Below are 18,708 nucleotides of genomic sequence, written 5' to 3' on the forward strand. Positions count from 1 at the left end.
TAAATAAATAAATAAATAAACATGTTTGCTATCGCCGCGTGCGTAATCGCCCGAACTATTAATTAATCACATTCCTGATCTCGCACGGTAAACGGCGTCAGCGCAAAAAAATCCCAAAGTGCAAAATTGCGCATTTTTGATCGCATCAAATCCAGAAAAATTGTAATAAAAAGCGATCAAAAACTCGTATATGCGCAATCAAGGTACCGATAGAAAGAACATATCATGGCGCAAAAAATTACACCTGACACAGCCCCATAGACCAAAGGATAAAAGCGCTATAAGCCTGGGAATGGAGCGATTTTAAGTGACGTATATTTGTTGACAATGGTTTAAATTTTTTACAGGCCATCAGATACAATATAAGTTATACATGTTACATATCATTTTAATCGTAACGACTTGAGGAACATATATAACAAGTCAGTTTTACCCCAGGGCGAATGGCGTAAAAACACGTTTCCCCCAAATAAACAAAATGCTTTTTTTTTTCAATTTCACCACACTTTGAATTTTTTTCTGGTTTCGCAGTGTACTTTATGCAAAAATTCAGCCTGTCATTGCAAAGTACAATTAGTGACGCAAAAAATAAGGGCTCATGTGGGTTCCTAGGTGGAAAAATGCAAGTGCTATGGCCTTTTATGCACAAGGAGGAAAAACCGAAAACGCAAAAATCGAAATTTGCTCTGTCCTTAAAGGGTTAATTATCCAGCCCGATAAACGCTGCAGAACATTAATAAATTTAATTAAAAAACTAATGAAAATGACAACTTTTTTTGTTAATCCCACCCCATAAAAAATATAGATAAAAGATATCAAAACATCCCAAAAGTGGTACCCAAAAGGTGTACCACTAAAAACGTCAGCTTATGCCGCAAAAAAAGCCCTCACATAACTTCATTGGGAAAAAACTGTAAATATTACTGCTGTTACAATTTGCAAGACATAAACAGTATATATAGTATAAATGCCATAAACTATAACAAAAGCTATATAAAATGGATATCACTGTAATCACATTGACCTGACAAATAAAGATAACATGTCATATGTAACATATAGTAAACAGCGTACAAAAAAGAGAGGAAAAGAGAGTTTTGAATATAAAGAAAATGCGCAAATGTGTTTTTTTTTACAAAAAACTACTCAGTGTATCAACCAAAATATACCACAAACATAAAGAGGTACATGTCACGAAAAAACTGTCTCAGAATAACCGCGATAGTTAAAAGCATCGCAGAGTTATATCTACATAAAGAGAGACAGGTCAGATTTGTAAAAAAAATTGGCCCTGGGTATTAAGGCCAAAACAGGCTGCAGAGGCAAGGGGTTAAAATCTCCATAAGAAATTTGTATTAAAAACATGATTAGACAGAAGTGAGTAGCCTGATCCACAACAGACTAAACAGATGGGAACCCTACACCTCCCAATAACAATTATTCATGTCCCAGAAACAGTGCAATTGCTCAGAAGTGCATATGCTTTTGTAGAGGGAAAGAGGTCCCAATAACAGGATACATCAAAAACAAATATATTCAAATAGTCTGTGAAGACCAATGATATTTACTTAAAACTTCTTTTATTAATCTGTACTAATAAATTTGAATCAGTTTTGCACTTAGTGATTAGTGAAGTATACAAAGTGTGTCTACACAAATCAGGTTTTGTAACAGCTAAGGCTGTAGGTATATGTTAATGCGTAATTCATGTGGGTACAAAATATATATGTGTTGTACTCTGTCTGTGAATACTCTCTATGTATATCAGGTACTATCACTAGATGTCAGTGTTGTATAACTGTACTTAGGATCTCAGTAATAAGGTATCACCACTAGATGTCAGTCTTGTACCACGGTATTCAGTATATTAGTAATAATATTTAACCACTAGATGTCAGTGTTGTATCACTGTATCCAGTATATCAGTAATAAGATATCACCACTAGATGTCAGTGTTGCATCATTGTAGCCAGTATATGAGTAATAAGATGTCTCCACTAGACACTAGTGTTATAGCACTGTGTTTAGTATATTAATAATAAGATAGTAAGTTTGGTAATTTGTATCAGGAGAGTATCACTGCAGAACTAGTCACTGGTATCTCAGAGCTCTGTGAATAAAGTTGTAGTTTTTATGTAGCTGTTACTGCAATTGTGTTAATTCCGTATAGAGCACTGCGGGTAAAGCACTGCATAAAGACTATGTTATGTGCCTAAAGACTTAGACCCCCCACTAACCCAATGTTTCCTCACTCTGTAGTGGTTTTCTCAAGGGGAACAAGCAAAGAGTGAGCTGGCAGCATGCACAGTATGTTTTCATTAACTCTGTTGATGACATGGTGTAGGGGAGCCTCCAACAGTGGAGTAAGTTTCCGGTAAGGGTAAGGAGTTATTGGCATATTTGACACCCTATCGGTGTATGAGAATAGAGAGCACTTTTGTGGTCCAATCACCAGTGTTATGCATGTATTACTATATTGCAGGATGGGGATCACTATGTTGCGGATGACATCCGGCTGAATCCACCTGAGCATAGAATGGAGTCTATGGGATGGGCAGAGAGTCAAGTGGGGGCGAGCGGCGGAATCCACAGGATGTTATCCACGAGAATTCTGTAGTGTGCACATACCCTTATAGGATATCATTGCAAAAGTCCCTGTCGGAGGCATTCACACTATCTATAGTCACCAGGTAATTACCTCCTCGGGAGCCCAACTGCACTTTCTCAGGCCACTAAATGTCAATGTATTGGCGCCACTGTTATGAAAGTCCCTGATGTGACAAACTAGTGCAGTATCAATTCCAATCTTTACTTTACTAATGTGCTTGCAAATACATCGGCATACTTCCTGAAAGGTCTCACTGATGTATATTTTTGGACAGGTGCACATTGCCACATAAATAACCCCTCTGCTTTTCTAATTTACATAGTCAAATAACTTGATCTTGTCCCATTTCCTTTTATGAATTCACTCCTATGGGGTATGAACTTACAAAAAGCGCACTGCCCACAGGGGTGTGTTCCCTTCATTGTGTGAGTGGTAATGTTACGTCCACCTTTTGTCAGTGAAATGACTGTGGACTAAGATGTCTTTTAGATTCCTTCCCCTTCGGTATGTAATATTTGGATAGTTTAGTAATTAATCATAATTTAGTACATCCTGTAGGTCTTTGTCAGCCAACAAATACTGATTTGCGGATGATGTGCGAGACTTCAGACCCACACTGGTCGTATGTCCCAACACCTATTTTATAATATAAAGAAGGCATAAATCACAAGGCACAATATGCCACTGTGCGGTACGTAGATCTTTTGATTAATGTACATTGGATCAAGATCCTTAGTGGTGGAAAATAGTACAACAGGTAAGTATACACAACCTAACCCTTCCCCCCCCCCCCCCAAGGTTCGCATTTCGGAGGGCTCTAGAAAGGTAACAAGAAACCTTTTCCACTTTTTAAAAAATGATTTGGCTCGTTTCTCTCCTACAGGTTCTGCTTCTAATTGGTCCATATGTAAGTATCGTTTTACCTGTTGGAGAACCTGTTCCACCATAGGCATTTCCGGACCTAGCCATCGTGAGAGTAGGCAGCGTTTTGCAACCAATATGAAAATATTTGTCAGTAAGAAAACATACGATGCGGCACCCGCTCCAGTTCCACTTTTCTTTATTTAGCCATACACATAACACCGATGCACAAGAATCAAGTAGGCAACTATCGTTTCACTCTACACAGCGCTTCATCACAGTGCTGTGACGAAGCGATGTGTAGCGCGAAACGATCTTTGCCTACTTGATTCTTGTGCATTGGTGTTATGTGTATGGCTAAATAAAGAAAAGTGGAACTGGTGCGAGTGCCGCATCGTATGTTTTCTTACTGACAATTGCTGAAGTCTATTCCTATTGTATACTGAGCACCGAAGAATCCACTGAACGTGTCCAGGTGAGCCGCATCCATTTGACTGCTGTGAGGTGGGGAGATAGTGCCGTGACTCCATGATTCTAAACTGATGTTTTCAATATGAAAATATGTTGCAAATGCGTGATTTGTACCTCATCAGGGGGTATATGTAACATCAGTAGGTGCGGGTCCACCAGTATTGAGGTTTGTAGTTTAGCATTCAGGTATGTCATAAGGTTTTGCAAGATACTGTTGGACACTTGTAGAGACCATGATATAGGTCAGTACCGTACTCCAAGCAATTTGGGCACACATCAATCCTGTCCGGGCATAACTCTGTTTTAGGTAAGCTGAAACCATACATGCCATGGTGCATTATGCGGAATTGGGCCTCCCTCCATTTTTCGTTTATGATCACCTTCCTAATGACACCCCAACCCTTCAGAATCTGTTCACTGAGCTCAGGGAGAGGAAGTCCCCCCCCCACCAATACTTAAACACAGTGTGTCTCTAGTAGTGGCATTCCGTAATGTGATATAGAGAAAGGATAGTGTATAGGTAGGGTTAGATGTTATCACGTATGTAGCTTAGGGATTAGGGGTGAGTTCCTTTTTCAAATTTTTTAGCCTAGGGAATAGAAAGTTATGGACCTGGTGGTAGGCCAAAAAGTGGTTGTGTCCAAGGCTATATTGAGCTTGTACGTCAGAAAACGTCATGTACTTTTCGGATGACACCTGCATTACATGTATTGCTTTCCTAATTTACAATGGGTGAATGCAGCATTTTGGCGTCCTCGGTGGAACTCAGGGTGATGCCAAAGGTCCAGATGTTGACTTATCAGGCTATGTAGGTCCATTAATTTTTTACTATGCTGCCATGCCTTAATAGAATCTCTTAATAAATGACTGTTCTTAATACTTGTAGGTAGTGCTGTAAATTTAGTATGTAGCAAGCTATTTAGAGACCAAGGGTGGACTAGGTGAGATTCCAGGTTATAGTTAGAGTAATTGCTCGTGCCCCTTAACCAGTCAATCCCATGTCTTAATTGACAAGCAAGATTATAGCATCGGACATCTGGGAAGTTAAGACCACCCTTTTCCTTGGAAAGAAGTAATTTTTTCTTTGCTATTTGAGGATGCCCATATAGATTTAGAGAAGGTTGATGTTAGTGAAGTGACATCCTGATGTCTAAGGAGTACTGGGATTGTCTGGAGAGGATATAGCAGCCTAGCAAACCCTATCATTTTAAGAAGAGCTACTCTCGCCATTAGTGGGAGGGGTAAGCTGGTCCATTACTTTAGCCGCCAGTTTTGGTAGATCCTGCAACCAATCTGACCCTACTGACCCTCCTGAAGGCTCCTGTGCATATAGGGTCTCTAAAAAGATTGTAAAATCTCATTAATTTTTGCTTGGTGCCTATTCCGAGTACCCTGGGTGTCTGCTAGTTGAGTGATAGATTGTTGTGTGTATGGACCTTTAGCAAATCTAGCTAAAAATACTTCCCGCCTTGTCTCCATGGCAAAATACCATTGCTTCATAGTAGGAGTGTTGAATTCCCTCCTTCCTCCTCAACCATTGTTCGTAGAGTTCCCTTGCCTGTTGCCAGGCTGCTCTGGTGGTGTCAGAAGGGTTAGTAAGAAAGGTTGTGTAGGCCTCTTGTAGGGAGGCACTATATTTTGCTAGATTAGCAGCTAACTTCCTCTGGATGGTTGCCCTGTATGCCATGATTCTCCCTCTTAAGACCGGCTTGGCAGCATCCCACAATAGCTGGGGCCGAGAGGGGTGTTCTGCATTAGTTGTGGAGTATTCTAACCACCATCCCTTCAATAGGGTTTCAAATCCATCATCTTTGGCTAGGGCCACAGGGAACCTCCAGATTGCTACCTCTAGGAAGTTGTGCAGTGACTGTGCATAGTAAAGGGGTATGGTCAGAATTGACCATCCCTTCAATAGAGAGGTTACTTACTTTAGGTAGGAGAGAGTTAGATGACAACATGTAATCGATCCTTGACCAGGAGTTGTGTGGGGTGGAGTAATATGTATACTCTCTGGTATCTGGATTAAAGTGTCTCCAGATATCAGTCAAGGTCCCCAGCCACTAATTTGTGAGGGATGGGTCCATTAATAGGTGGCTAGTTAAATCAGAAAAGGAGTTGTTAGCATTAGGACCATAGACATAAAATATTACAATATCTTCCGAAATCATTCTAATATAAAGTTTACATAATCTATCAGCGCTGTCATGAGACACCTGTACTATTTCCCCTTGAAATAATTGGTTTATAAGGATCAATACCCCGGCTTTATGTTCCACAGCAGGAGAGCACCTTATTATTTTTGAGGGGTTAGGGTATTGGCAGTCCCCTATCAGTTCATTTCTTCAACAGTTTTTTGCTCTCTTAAAGGCGTTAAGGTGGACCTGGGGTACCCTCAGGTTTTAAAACAAGTCTGTAAATTTTTGCATCAGAGCGGTTACTGTGGGCTCTGAGGTATTGACCCATGGTTTTACCTTCCCTAAGGGCCTTGGGATGGCAGCTGCTCCAGTGGAAAAGGTTATTGGTGGCTGTGTCCTTCTGATACATATTTGAATAAATCCGAAAATTAAAATATTGTCAATGTAACACCCCTAAAATGAATATTTCTATCAATATTATAAAATAATCCTAAAATCTTGACATTTCCATTCTCATCACTGGGGCTTAGACTTCCTGTTGTGTCTGTGGTGATAAGAGGCTGCCGTAAAATGATCTGCATTACAGCATCAGGTGACCCCAGTAGATAGATAGCTTTAATATAAGACAATGGGAGCTCCCTGTGGAATGACCTCTTCAAAGGTCACAGAGCAAGCTTGTAATGTTTAACATTCATCTCAAGGGGACAGACTCTGTCTGTTGTCCATGAACCAGGCTGTAAAGCATGTCACTAAATGCTGTTAAAAAACAGCTCAGGAAACATGGCAGCCCCCATAACAAAGTACAAAAAGTGAATAAAAAAAATGACAGTCAGAAAATAGAAACAAATTAGAATAAAAGACCATGTTTTATTATCTGACACTAATTAGTAATCATACATTCCCTTTAAGTTGTCTGTAAATGAAAACAAAGAAGTTGTGTGTCACAATAAATTGAAGTAATAAAGTAAAAATGTTGTGGTTAAATAATTGTGTACCCTTTGGGGGAGATTTATCAAGCATGGTGTAAAGTGAAACTGGCTCAGTTGCCCCTAGCAACCAATCAGATTCCACCTTTCATTTTCTAAAGAGTCTGTGAGGAATGAAAGGTGGAATCTGATTGGTTGCTAGGGGCAACTAAGCCAGTTTCACTTTACACCATGTTTGATAAATCTGCCCCTTTGTGTTTAGAAAGTGACTAACTGCTACCAAGATCGTGCTGAATATTAGTGTACAAGGCATCTACATGGACGCTGACCAGAATGGTGACAGTGATATCATGCAGTATCCTTGGCGTCTCTGAGGTAGGAGACCCTCAACAAATGGTCTACGTATCAACTGCTCTCTTGGGTTAAATTGTTATTCCCCGACACTAAAGGGCGTGGATTTGGATCCACTTTTTTATGTACCCTTTGGTAGTGTATAAAAGATTGCCAGTGTTGGATTAGGGCCAAATTGTAGCCTATACTCATCATCTATAATTAGCCTTTTTTGTTTACCATCCATCAGTAAACTTCTTAGCTCTTGCAAGTATGTGGGCATAGGGTCTTTTCAAAAAATCTTGTATGCTTCTTATCATAGAGAATTTTGTATTGTCTGTATTATTCATTAGGATGATATTCTCGCCTTTTTCTAGGGCTTTGATGACAATATCAACTTTATCTTTAAGACGTTTATATCAGGGGTACTAATCCTGCCGCCCTCCAGCTTTTGCAAGAATACAACCCCCATCATGCCTGTTGTAGCGTCTTGCAACAGCTGGAGGGCGCATGATGAGTATCTTAATATATGAAATCTATCTAGCTTTATTTAGGATGTAGTGGATGATCCACAAAGTACAAAATGTTAAAGGATTCCTGCCACTAATAAAACGTTTTACATCACAACACATTGCACTACACTTGGTCTCACTCCTCCTGAGTCCTGATGCCATGAGGAACTGGCTGCAGATGTTGTGTGCAGCTGGTGGTCTCTGGTGTTTTGGGGCAACTTGTCATGGTGGCCAGGAGTAGTGTCCCCCACCCCCAGACACACAGGCACCGGACCTTGGTAGAACGAGTGTGAGGTGCAGGGTGCAGCGCAAGCGAGTCCAGCACTCGAACAGGAGTTAAACTGTACTTAAAATAACTTCAGTGCAATACACAGTACACAACTGCTTACAGGTGCTAAAATACAGCAATATGTTAGATAGACTTTTGAGGTAGACTTGAGATAGCATAAAGAAGAGAAGACTTGTATGCAAGGTAGTATGGGGGCCAGATAGAAGCCTTTGCCTAATTAGTAACAGTACTTGGCCGGGATGTGTGTTGAAGGACACTTGAAACAATTTCTCTTACTCATGTTTAGATACTTATATAAATCTGACCTCCTTCTGCCTACAGAGATCGTCATGTGAGGTAGTACGAGTCCCAGGTCTCTGTCTCTGGGTGAAGCTCCCACCGAAGGTTTTCCCAAATGGAAGAGTGTGTGTCAATAAGGTGCCTCAGCTCTTAGCAACTTTGCCTTACTGGGGATCATTCCCTCTGCCATTTCCTTAGAGGGTGACTGTCCTGACTGAAGAATTCTTGGCGTATGCAAGGGTTTGTCCTAGTCTTCTGGTAACTCCACTGGACCTTAGCGCTGCATACTGGCTGCCTCAGTCCTTACTAAACTGAACTGAGCTCAACTAGGTCAAAACCTAGACTCCCCTCTGCCAGGAAGCTGCCTATGCCTATCCTATATAGGGTTGTGTAACAGGAAAAGAGAACAGTACAGAGTGTGTTGAGTGTCTGTTCCTGTGATTGGACAACATAACACAAAGCGAAAACCTTTAGACTCTGTTCACACGGAGCAAAAGTGGTGGAACGCTCTGCTGCGGAATCCCGCCAGCCTTCCTGTCATGATGACAGTCAATGGGAGGCTCGTCTGCCTCCTCTCTCTGCGCTGAAGAATGGACATGTCCATTCTTCAGCATGGAGAGACACGGCGCGCGAGACTCCCATAGACTGTCACTGTGGCAGGGAGGCTGGCGGGATTCTCCGCTGCGAAATTCCACCAGTTTTGCCCTGTGTGAACGGAGCCTTGCAGTGGAAATCACAGGTGACAGCACTTTGTGTTTCACCTGAGAGAGTTAAATTCTGACAGGCGGTAAAAACACTGCACTACCACCCACTGCGATCAAAAGATACTGGAGGGGAAAGATACGCAGACACTGCATTTTTCTCCTGCTGCAAATCTTTCCCTGCCTGTATCTCCATGATTTGCAGCAATACAATAGGACGTGCCAATAGTCGCACTGTGTGGATAGTGTCCAATAAACCAAGTCCCAGTATATCCAATGTCAAATAATAAATGTAGGACACAAAATTTCTTATTGCAAAATTTTTCTTTGTTAGAAAAATGTCAAACTGGACGGTTCTCCATATACAGGTACACAGGACAACGGATCTGGTCTTCATGCCGCAGCGTTCCTCAGGTCCAAGTGTCCATGTAGACTCTCGCCCTCCAGGAGAAACAAGAAAATGCCACTTAACTGTTTTGGTGGAAGACAATAAGCAATAATCTGTATTGATTGCTGTTTACTGTCCAACCCCACTCATTGGGTTGAGCACACTGCACCCAACACAGCCAGTGACACAGCACTCCATAGGGACCGAATAGTAAGCAGCAGTCTATACAGATTGCTGCTTACTGTAGAGGAGCGGAACCCCTGTAAAAATTATGGATGTTTTGCTCCACTACTCCCATCTGGGACACTTATGGCATAACCTATGGGGCTTGTATCTATTCAGATTAAAGGCTGTGTACAGTTATTATACATAAAGCTTCCCCCTTAGACAGTGTCTCTGGCCATAGAGTAGTGGTAAGGGTGCTCAATGTGAAACGGCAAGCTTTACAGGTTCATATCCCAAAGAGGGAATTAAGTTTCATTCAAGTTCCATTGCATAGCAGGTAATTAAGACATTGAAAGAATCCTTTGAGATGTGTGAAACCACAAATTAGAAAAAAGGAAACCACAGGAAGAATAATCGATAAATGGTTTGGAAAACCACAAAGTAAATTGTCTAAGGCTGGTATTACACAGTACCCCCGGATTTTTTCACAGTCCCACAATAAATGAATAAATCGGCCCGATCTGTACTGCATTTTGGGCACTCCAAGGTGTTTCCGAATCCATGCATAAATAAATTTAATGGGGAAAAATATATTTTATATATTTACTTCACTGATCACCCATAAGCAAGACAGAAAGCTAATTCAATAAATAGCCTTAAAGTAGGCTTAAATAGGAAGTGCTGATGGAGGACAGGTGGGACATAAGTATAGAGCTCATACACAGCCAAGAGAGAGATCAGCCACATTCTAAGGGCCACAGCAGGAACAGCCCTGGAAGAGGAAGCAACATGGCAGGGCACGGACCAAAAGTGGAAGTTATAATATGCTGGTGGCTGCCAACCACTTGTGTTACAACTAGATAAAAAACAAAACACTGCATGGCGTTATCAACAACAGAATTTAAATAGCTACTTTTGTGACCCCACCTCCTCATTATCAATTTTGTTGGACTTCTTTAACATAAAGGAGTATTCTGACTTAAATTAATGTATTCCTCTTTCCACAGGATCTCCGACGACTCTATAGACAATGAATGGAGCAGCAGCCACAGAGGGTTTCCTACTGTATTAACCACTGTATTAACCTATGGTTCAGAGAAAAGAAGGAAATCCTTCTTCGAAACACACCTAAATAAGACAGACTTTTTTTTATCTTCCATGTCAATTGTCGTGTGTTCCTAACAGCATGGGTTATCCTACTGCTATATGTATCACTAATCTTCCCCTGACATTTGCAGCTCCAGATCTACTTTAAAATCTATCTTTCTATCAATTTTGTATTCTTTCTCCTTATTATAAAACATCCTGATCCTCACCATGAAACACCAATCTGCTACAATCTCTGCTATTTTTCACTAACTCTGAGGTGATCTCCTTTATCTATCCCCAGCAATAACCTGGATTTCTGGTTGGGCTGCTTTACAGCGGCTAGTATCACCAATATGAGAGGGTCACTCTTTCCTATAGTTACTATTAGGCTATGTTCACATAACGTCAAAAATAGAGAAAAGGCGTCTGGTTTTTAAATTTAAAATAACGTCTGTTATTGCCGTGATTTAACTGACTGCTATGGCAATGCATTGAAGTCAATGGAAAGACAGACGTCCAATGCACACAATGTATTGAATAACAGATGTTTTTACCGCTGATGTCAAAATATGAATATGAACATGATCATTATTTTCGGACGTTTTTTGCAAACAGCGGGCATTTTTTATTAATTGTTCACACACAATTTTTCTTTTTTCACCGTTCTTTCTCCGTTTCTACTATTAAATTCAATGGACTTTTCAATTAAGACACACCCAAAGGCCAATTAGTAACCCAAACTAGAATAATGTACCAAGAGCATCATTGCACTAAGGGGAGGGCTAGACAGTTAAATTACGTCCGCTATTTAAGACTCAAAATGATGGACGTCATTTTAAACGGAGCTGAAAAAACGTTGTGTGAACATAGCCATATACTGTCTGACGGCAAGGCATTATAAGAAAGCCCACCAGGTCGTCTTGTTATATGTTTTCTTGCTATGTCTAAAATGTGGGCTGCTTTTTTATAAAAAAAAAATTCAGATTCACTGAAATCTAATGTGATGTGATTCGTGCTATGTTGATTCACTCATCTTCAGTCATCTCCTTCTCTTCTAATCATTATGGTAGAATGTTAATGGATTGGTGGCAGGAATATTACATTATGTGTAGCTAGTCTGTTCTTCCCTAGATGCAATATGCCTCCCTCCCCCTAAAAAAATCACTTGGGATTTTACCGAGGAGACACAGACAGTTTACATTTTGTGTGAGAAAATAATACTTAGCCAATTTGTCCTCTCCTGTAGGTTTTGTAGGTTTTGGACAAAATCGGTGATGTAAGATCATGCAATCTACCTGGAACACTGCATCATTGTTATGCCAGTGATCACTTCTAGAGCAACAGATGTGTAGATGAGACACTTGGGACCTATGGGAATTGTGTAAACAGTTTGGGCACCTGGGAAAAAGAATTACCTGCTTGTAAACTTACACATCTCACTTATCAGTGAAGTGTAAATGTATAGTATTATGTCATAATAAACAGTAGCTGGACATCATATTTTATTTTATTTTTTTTTTAAATTACTATCTTTCCCAAATGGTGGAGGACCAGTGGTGGTTCGGGTGGCCACCTGGGGCGTGACCTGCCACTGGGTGATGTATGGGGTAACTACTGTATGGGGCAGTATTAGGGAAATACTATTAAAGGGAAACTATCAGCAGGTTAGACAAATGTAGCTTGCTGATATCTGACTACAGCACACTGGTGCTGAGGATAAAGGTAGGTTTCTTACCTTCATCCTCTGTGCTGTTTCCAGGCAGTTTGAAGTTAAATGGCTATTCTAATAAGGTGGTTGGTGCGCTGGGGATGGGACACTGATCTGCTGTGCTGGTGTTGTTATTAGTAATATTGCCCTTGGTATATGAATTTTATTTATTAAGAATATAATATTAACTTGTAGTTATTTGGTGGTAGTAATATCTGGTATCTGACCTTCGTATAAAGTTGGTCTCAGGGCACTAGATATGGTCAGTATGATGGTATTATGTACGGGATTATACTTGTACACTGGTATCTGGTTACACACTGTGATTTTCTGCATGAAAACCTGTTTCAGAAAATCTTTAGCATACCTACCCCTTGTGCAGGACACAGCTACAGGTGGGACTAATTGGACTTAATATTAAAGGGGTAGTGCGGCGGTAAAGAATTATTCACAGAATAACACACATTACAAAGTTATACAACTTTGTAATGTATGTTATGTCTGTGAATGGCCCCCTTCCCTGTGTCCCACCACCCCCGCCTGTGTACCCGGAAGTGTGGTGCGCTATACTCACCTGTCACGTGCCGACACCAGTCTCCAGTCTTCATTCAGTGGCGTCTTCTTCGGCCAGCAAGCAAACAGCTCCGTCTGTTCCGAATGCCGGCCACCCTCTGCAGCGTTATCCGATGCTTAGCTGCGATTGGCTGAGCATAACTGTGCTCAGCCAATCGCGGCTGAGCACAGTTGTGACGCGGCGGAGGGGGGACGAGCAGCGACTCGGCCGTCCGTCCGAAGATGACGTTTGGTACAAAATGGCGGACGGCCCTCGACACGGATCAGGTAATGTATAATGCACCAACACTTCCGGGTACACGGGCGGGGGTGGTGGGACACGGGGAAGGGGGCCATTCACAGACGTAACATACATTACAAAGTTGTATAACTTTGTAATGTGTGTTATTCTGTGAATAATTTTTTTGCGCTGCACTACCCCTTTAAGCAACAGACCTGACAGAATGAGTAATGTGCTACTTGGGGGACACCTAGAAATAGTGACTGTATAGGAACCACAAAAACACTGGATCCCAGGAAGGTGAAGTGCGATCAGCTTACAGAAACCCTGAAGATTATAGACTGGAGAAGTATAAGTCCTTCATCTATAGTTCCTAAATGGGTATAAGGAAATGGGAACTGAAGTGAATGATAGGATGGAGTGGAGAAAGGAAAGTATTGGATGTTTTATAAATAATGGGGGGGGGGTTACTCTGTGAACGAAGGCCGGTAGTTTGTATAGGTAGAAGGGTGCTTTGGGGGGCTGGGACTCCACAGCCTTCTTGTCCAGGTATGTCTACTAATTGGATATAGGGGACAATGTGAGCAGTGTTAAATATTGTAAGCCTTTATGCATAGAGGTAGGAAAGAAAAAGAGGAAAAGATAGAAGAAAAAAGAAGAAAAGATATGGACCTGGTATAAATGGGTCTGGAACCCCGGTGGCCAACAAATGGTCATTACTGTATATGGAATGTGAAATCTAAAGGGGACTTTTGGATTTCTAGATGGGGCTTGGAAGCTGTGGCAGCCAGCCCGTGAGATACCAGCATGGGAAAGGAGTGGGTAGTTACTGGAAAGTTATCCTCTTAGGAGTAGGTAACAATTGAGTATTGGTGGAAGATATGTTATGAAAGCATTTTCAGGGTACCTTCTGCTAGAAAGGTTTTTTAACTTGTGTAAAAAAGAAAAAATAATAGGGGTACTATTTTCTCTCCATATTATCAGATGTGCAAATGAAGATTTTGTATTTTTTGTATATGTTTTATAGAGATGTTGGGGGACATTTACTAAGTCTGGTGGTTTTTGCGCCGGGCTTAAAAATGTCCACACTTTGTCAATGATTCGCTTTATGTAGAGACGCACTGCCCCTACAGAAATCCTGTGTACATGAAATGAAACCTGCGCCAGCTCAGACCTAGCGTAGGTTTCTTTAATATTTTTCTGTGAGGAAAATCATAAATTCAGCATACCCAGAGTTGGCTCTTCTCTTTCCGGCGGCTCCATAGGAATGAATAAAGTCGTGGGTCACGTGCCGTACCCGCAGCTGTATTCATGACAAAGAAGCCGGGGGCCTGTTACAGAGATCGGCAGGGGGTACGGAGGTCGGACCCCCTGCGATCTCTTACTTGTCCCCTATCCTGCGGATAGCAGAAAAATTAATTTTGCCTGGACAACCCTTTTAAAACACTGGGTAGGGTTAGGCTCAAATTTTTATTCGGGCTCTGTTTGAAGACTTTGGTGCAACGTTCGTTCAATACCACAGAATGGAGCTGGATGGTCCTTTCAACAGTGGGCACTAATTCAGACGGACGCTCAAAAGATTCCACTGATTTCAATGGGGTCCATTGGGTTTCTGTCTGGTGTCTGTTTATTTACTAAGATTTGAGCAGACAAAAAAATCATTGCTTGCAGTAATTTTTGGTCAGCTCACATCCAGCTGCATAAACATAACTTCCAACAAAGGTCCCTGAAAGGAGCCCCTGCTGAAATGTGAACCTAGCCTAACACTGAAATGGAAAAGGACTGAGGAGTTTGAGTTGAGAGTAGCAATTTAGACAATTGAACTGTAGCACCCAGTGTCAGGCAGCTGCTGCCAAGGCAAATAAGATCATTGGGGTGCATCAAAAAGAGCATACAGTAGATATGCAAGTACATGGCCTTGAAATAGTTCTACCATTGTACAAATCAGACCAGTCACATCACACTTAAAATGCTGTGTAAAGTTTTAGCCACCAGTGTATAAGGAAAAACAAGTGGAGCTGGAGAGGGTTCAAAGACTGGCAACCAGAATAATAAATAAAAGGGGAGGATTACAGTGCTGAGAAATATTATCACAATTAGGGTTATTTAGGGTTATTTGGTGACCTAATTACTATGTATAAATATTAGGGGGTGGTACAAAGATCTCTCCTATGAGCTACTTATGCCCGGACTATATTTGTAACAAGGGGACATCCTCTATGTCTAGATGAAAAGTTTCTACTCCAGCACATAAAATGTCTTTACTGTAAGAGCAGATAGACTATAAAACTCTTTGCCAGAGGAAGTAGTCATGGGGAACTCAATAAAAGAGCTCAAATGGGGTCAGAATGTATTTCTGGAGTGTATTAATATTACAGATTATAGTCTTCTAGATTCTTAATGGTCACTGATCCAGGTATTTGGTCTGATTGGTAGATTTGGAGTTGGGTTTTTCTTGCCTTCCTCTGGATCAACACTGTGGATGGACATGTGTCTTTTTTCATTCTTAAAAGCTATGTAACTAGTATAATAGACTGTCTATCGCGTGTATGTGTGATGTCATAAGATTCTCCTGTAGCAGAGCAACAGTACACTCTGCCCAATTGCTCCTTAGATCACATGATCTCTGGGCATGGTATCCTTGGCATTCCTAGCGGAAGTATGCACAATGCAAAGCGCACCCCTAAAGGATCTCAACAGGGAACCAATAGTAAAACCATAACAGGCTAACATATTTGGGGAAATAATTTATTCAATCACCAACCTATTTGATAAACACATTGGGGGGGATTTAAATAAAGCCCTGTCACAATTTTACCTGCCGGATTTACTAAGAGACGCAGGATATGTGTCACAGGACTGGTGCATAAATCTACTCTGCATGGTTTACACCGTAGTCATGATAACTCAGGTGCGGGAGGAGGCCTTTTCCACGCCACGGAAAAGGTAAGAATCCATTTTTTATAAATGTGCCCCAATATGTCTTATAGTGGAGCTATAACCTACACAGGCCCTTTAAGAATTAGATTTAGAAAATACAGAATAGGAGGTTTGATACGGTAAGGGTAGATATAGATATTAGATATAGATAGCATAGACATTAATCACACTATTAGGTATCTTTTTGTAATTATCCAGGTAGGTAATGCACAGAGATGTTTGTGTGTGTGGGGGGGGGGGGGGGGGATGCAACTATCTAGCTATAACATATTAGGATTTTTTAACCAATTGCTCTTTATTGAGTATCTCCAAGAAGGATGTCTTTTACACTTACAACAAAAGACCCTCTCTACCCCCCCCCCCCCCCCCTTTCTTTCAACTCCACTCCATTGTCCTTTGGTCAGAAATGTCCCTTAATCAGTAAAATCTAACGGAAATACAAGTGAAATTTTCATACCATTTGTTTACATCACCATGTAGACAAAAAAGTACATCACATATGAGTAGCCAGGGTATGCAAAATCACAATGATAAAAGATGTCAGAAAAAGGACCATTAATATAGTCCCTAGCTGTAATTGTGGGGACCTGGGGGTGCCAGACCAGGAGTATCCATCAATTTGCTTGAGATTTTGTTACATTTAGTAGTTGCCGTTCTCTTTTCATATGTAGGTCTCTCTATACTGATCAAGCAGTTGACTATTTCAATAAACTACGTCAATATGGGGCGCTCCTCTTACAGCCAGTGCTTAGTGATTATTAACATGCCATAAACAGAAAATAAAACAAGAGACCGCTATTTGCTCACATACATCAAGGGCCAGATCATCTATATATCTCAAGATATAAACCAGTGGGGATTGCTGTAGATCTACTGAGTAAGCTTTGTGTATGGCCGAAGTTATCCCCCTCCAGTATTGGAAGCTTGGAAAAATGCCAAAAACATTGTGCATTGATTCAGAATAGGAACTTTGGAGTACAATAGTGAGATAACTGATGTTGCTCTCCCAGAGACAGTTTGGAGGTCATCTGTAGGCTTATCTCCAATTGTCTCTCCTCTATTGGCCCAATATCAGCCTCCCTCAATGTCATTGGAAATGTATCCATATACAGTGGTACCTTGGATTGAGAGTAACTTGGATTAACCCTTTCATGACCTGGGGTCATTGATGCATCAATGCCCAGGTCGTTTTTGGACATCAGCTTATGGGATCATAATGATCCCATAAGCTCATGTCCCTATGTCTGCCCCCTCTTCTCTGTCCCTGGGAGACCCTTCTCTGGGAGAGAGGGTAGGGGGCAGAGCGCACGGCCACACGCCCTGCCTTCCCTCCCGACCCCCGCCAGCCTCCATAGCCAGGAAACCGGAAGCCTGAGGCTTCCAGCTTCCATTGGGGCTCTGCGATCACCTCTGTAGAGTGAGAATTCTCTGTCTGGAGCCCTATAGATGCTGCGGTCGTGCTGACTGCAATATCTATAGGGTTAACTCTCAGCCCCGGAGCGCGGCTCCAGTGCTGAGAGTTGTGGCAGGTCCCCGGCTATCACTGATAGCCAGGACTCACTGCAGATGACACAGGCGCAGCTCCTGCGCCTGTGTTATCCTTGAACGTAAATTAACGTCGCTGCAGCGTTAGGCATAGGCTGCAGCGACGTTAATTTACAGTGCAGCGGTGGGAGGAGGTTAAGAGCGTTTTGCAAGAAGAGTTCATAGTTTTTCAAAATTGTAACTTGGATTAAGAGCATTGCTTTGGTTTAAGAGCTCCCTATACTTGGTGGGAGGAAAAGTGGGGGAGAGGCAGGGTCTGCATAGCGTGATCTACAGCACTGTACTCTGACCCAGAAAGGCTCCCTCGCCTTCTAAATCATAGCAGATCCACTTAAAGGACAACTCCCGCGCTAAGGAAAAAAACACAAAAACCAATCAGAAACCTAGCTTTTATACTTATCATCCCTCCTGAGCTGTCACTGTTTGAATTTCCCACTGTCTGTGTACCTTCTGATTTCTAGTCTTGTTCTTCATTTCTTCCTTGCTTCCTGGTTTCAGCTTCCCATGATGCACTTTGGCTGCTGTGACAAGCCAGCCCCCTGCTGTGACACAGCAAGTGCCTGCCCCTCCATTCACTACAACTCCCATCATACACTAAACATGACCCCCTCTCTTGCTCTCTTCAGTCAGGCTGCTGTATACACACACTGAAGCTGCACACACATACTTTCACCTCACTGTAGTGTACATTCTGCAGGATCGCCGTCCCTAATTAGGTCAGGGCAGCAGGAGAGAGATAAGACGTCTGTGTAGCTGACATGCCTGGAGTGAGGAGAAAGATAAGCAAGTGACATCACTCACTCACTCACTGAGTCCACTCGGCAGCAGGAGGGAGTATGGGGGAGGGGGTCCTGTAGCTGGTTATGTGTCGGGAGTCAGTCACGAGTCATTATTGAGTTGCAGAATGACAGATGGCTTACAGTTGCTCAGCCAATGGGAGCTGAGCAAGCCTAGTCACCTGACCAGGC

At 41.8% G+C, this 18,708-nt stretch overlaps 1 long non-coding RNA gene across 1 annotated transcript; it reads left to right on the forward strand.

Annotated features, from left to right (window-relative positions):
- Positions 1–7,245: 7,245 nt before the first annotated feature.
- LOC138772816 (uncharacterized) lies at positions 7,246–10,962 on the forward strand. Its single transcript, XR_011359828.1, has 3 exons — positions 7,246–7,376; positions 8,454–8,549; positions 10,673–10,962. It is a non-coding gene; the product is annotated as an uncharacterized lncRNA (long non-coding RNA).
- The last annotated feature ends 7,746 nt before the right edge of the window (positions 10,963–18,708 follow it).

This window comes from Dendropsophus ebraccatus, chromosome 14 (assembly GCF_027789765.1).
Source record: "Dendropsophus ebraccatus isolate aDenEbr1 chromosome 14, aDenEbr1.pat, whole genome shotgun sequence".
Classification (NCBI taxonomy): domain Eukaryota; kingdom Metazoa; phylum Chordata; class Amphibia; order Anura; family Hylidae; genus Dendropsophus; species Dendropsophus ebraccatus.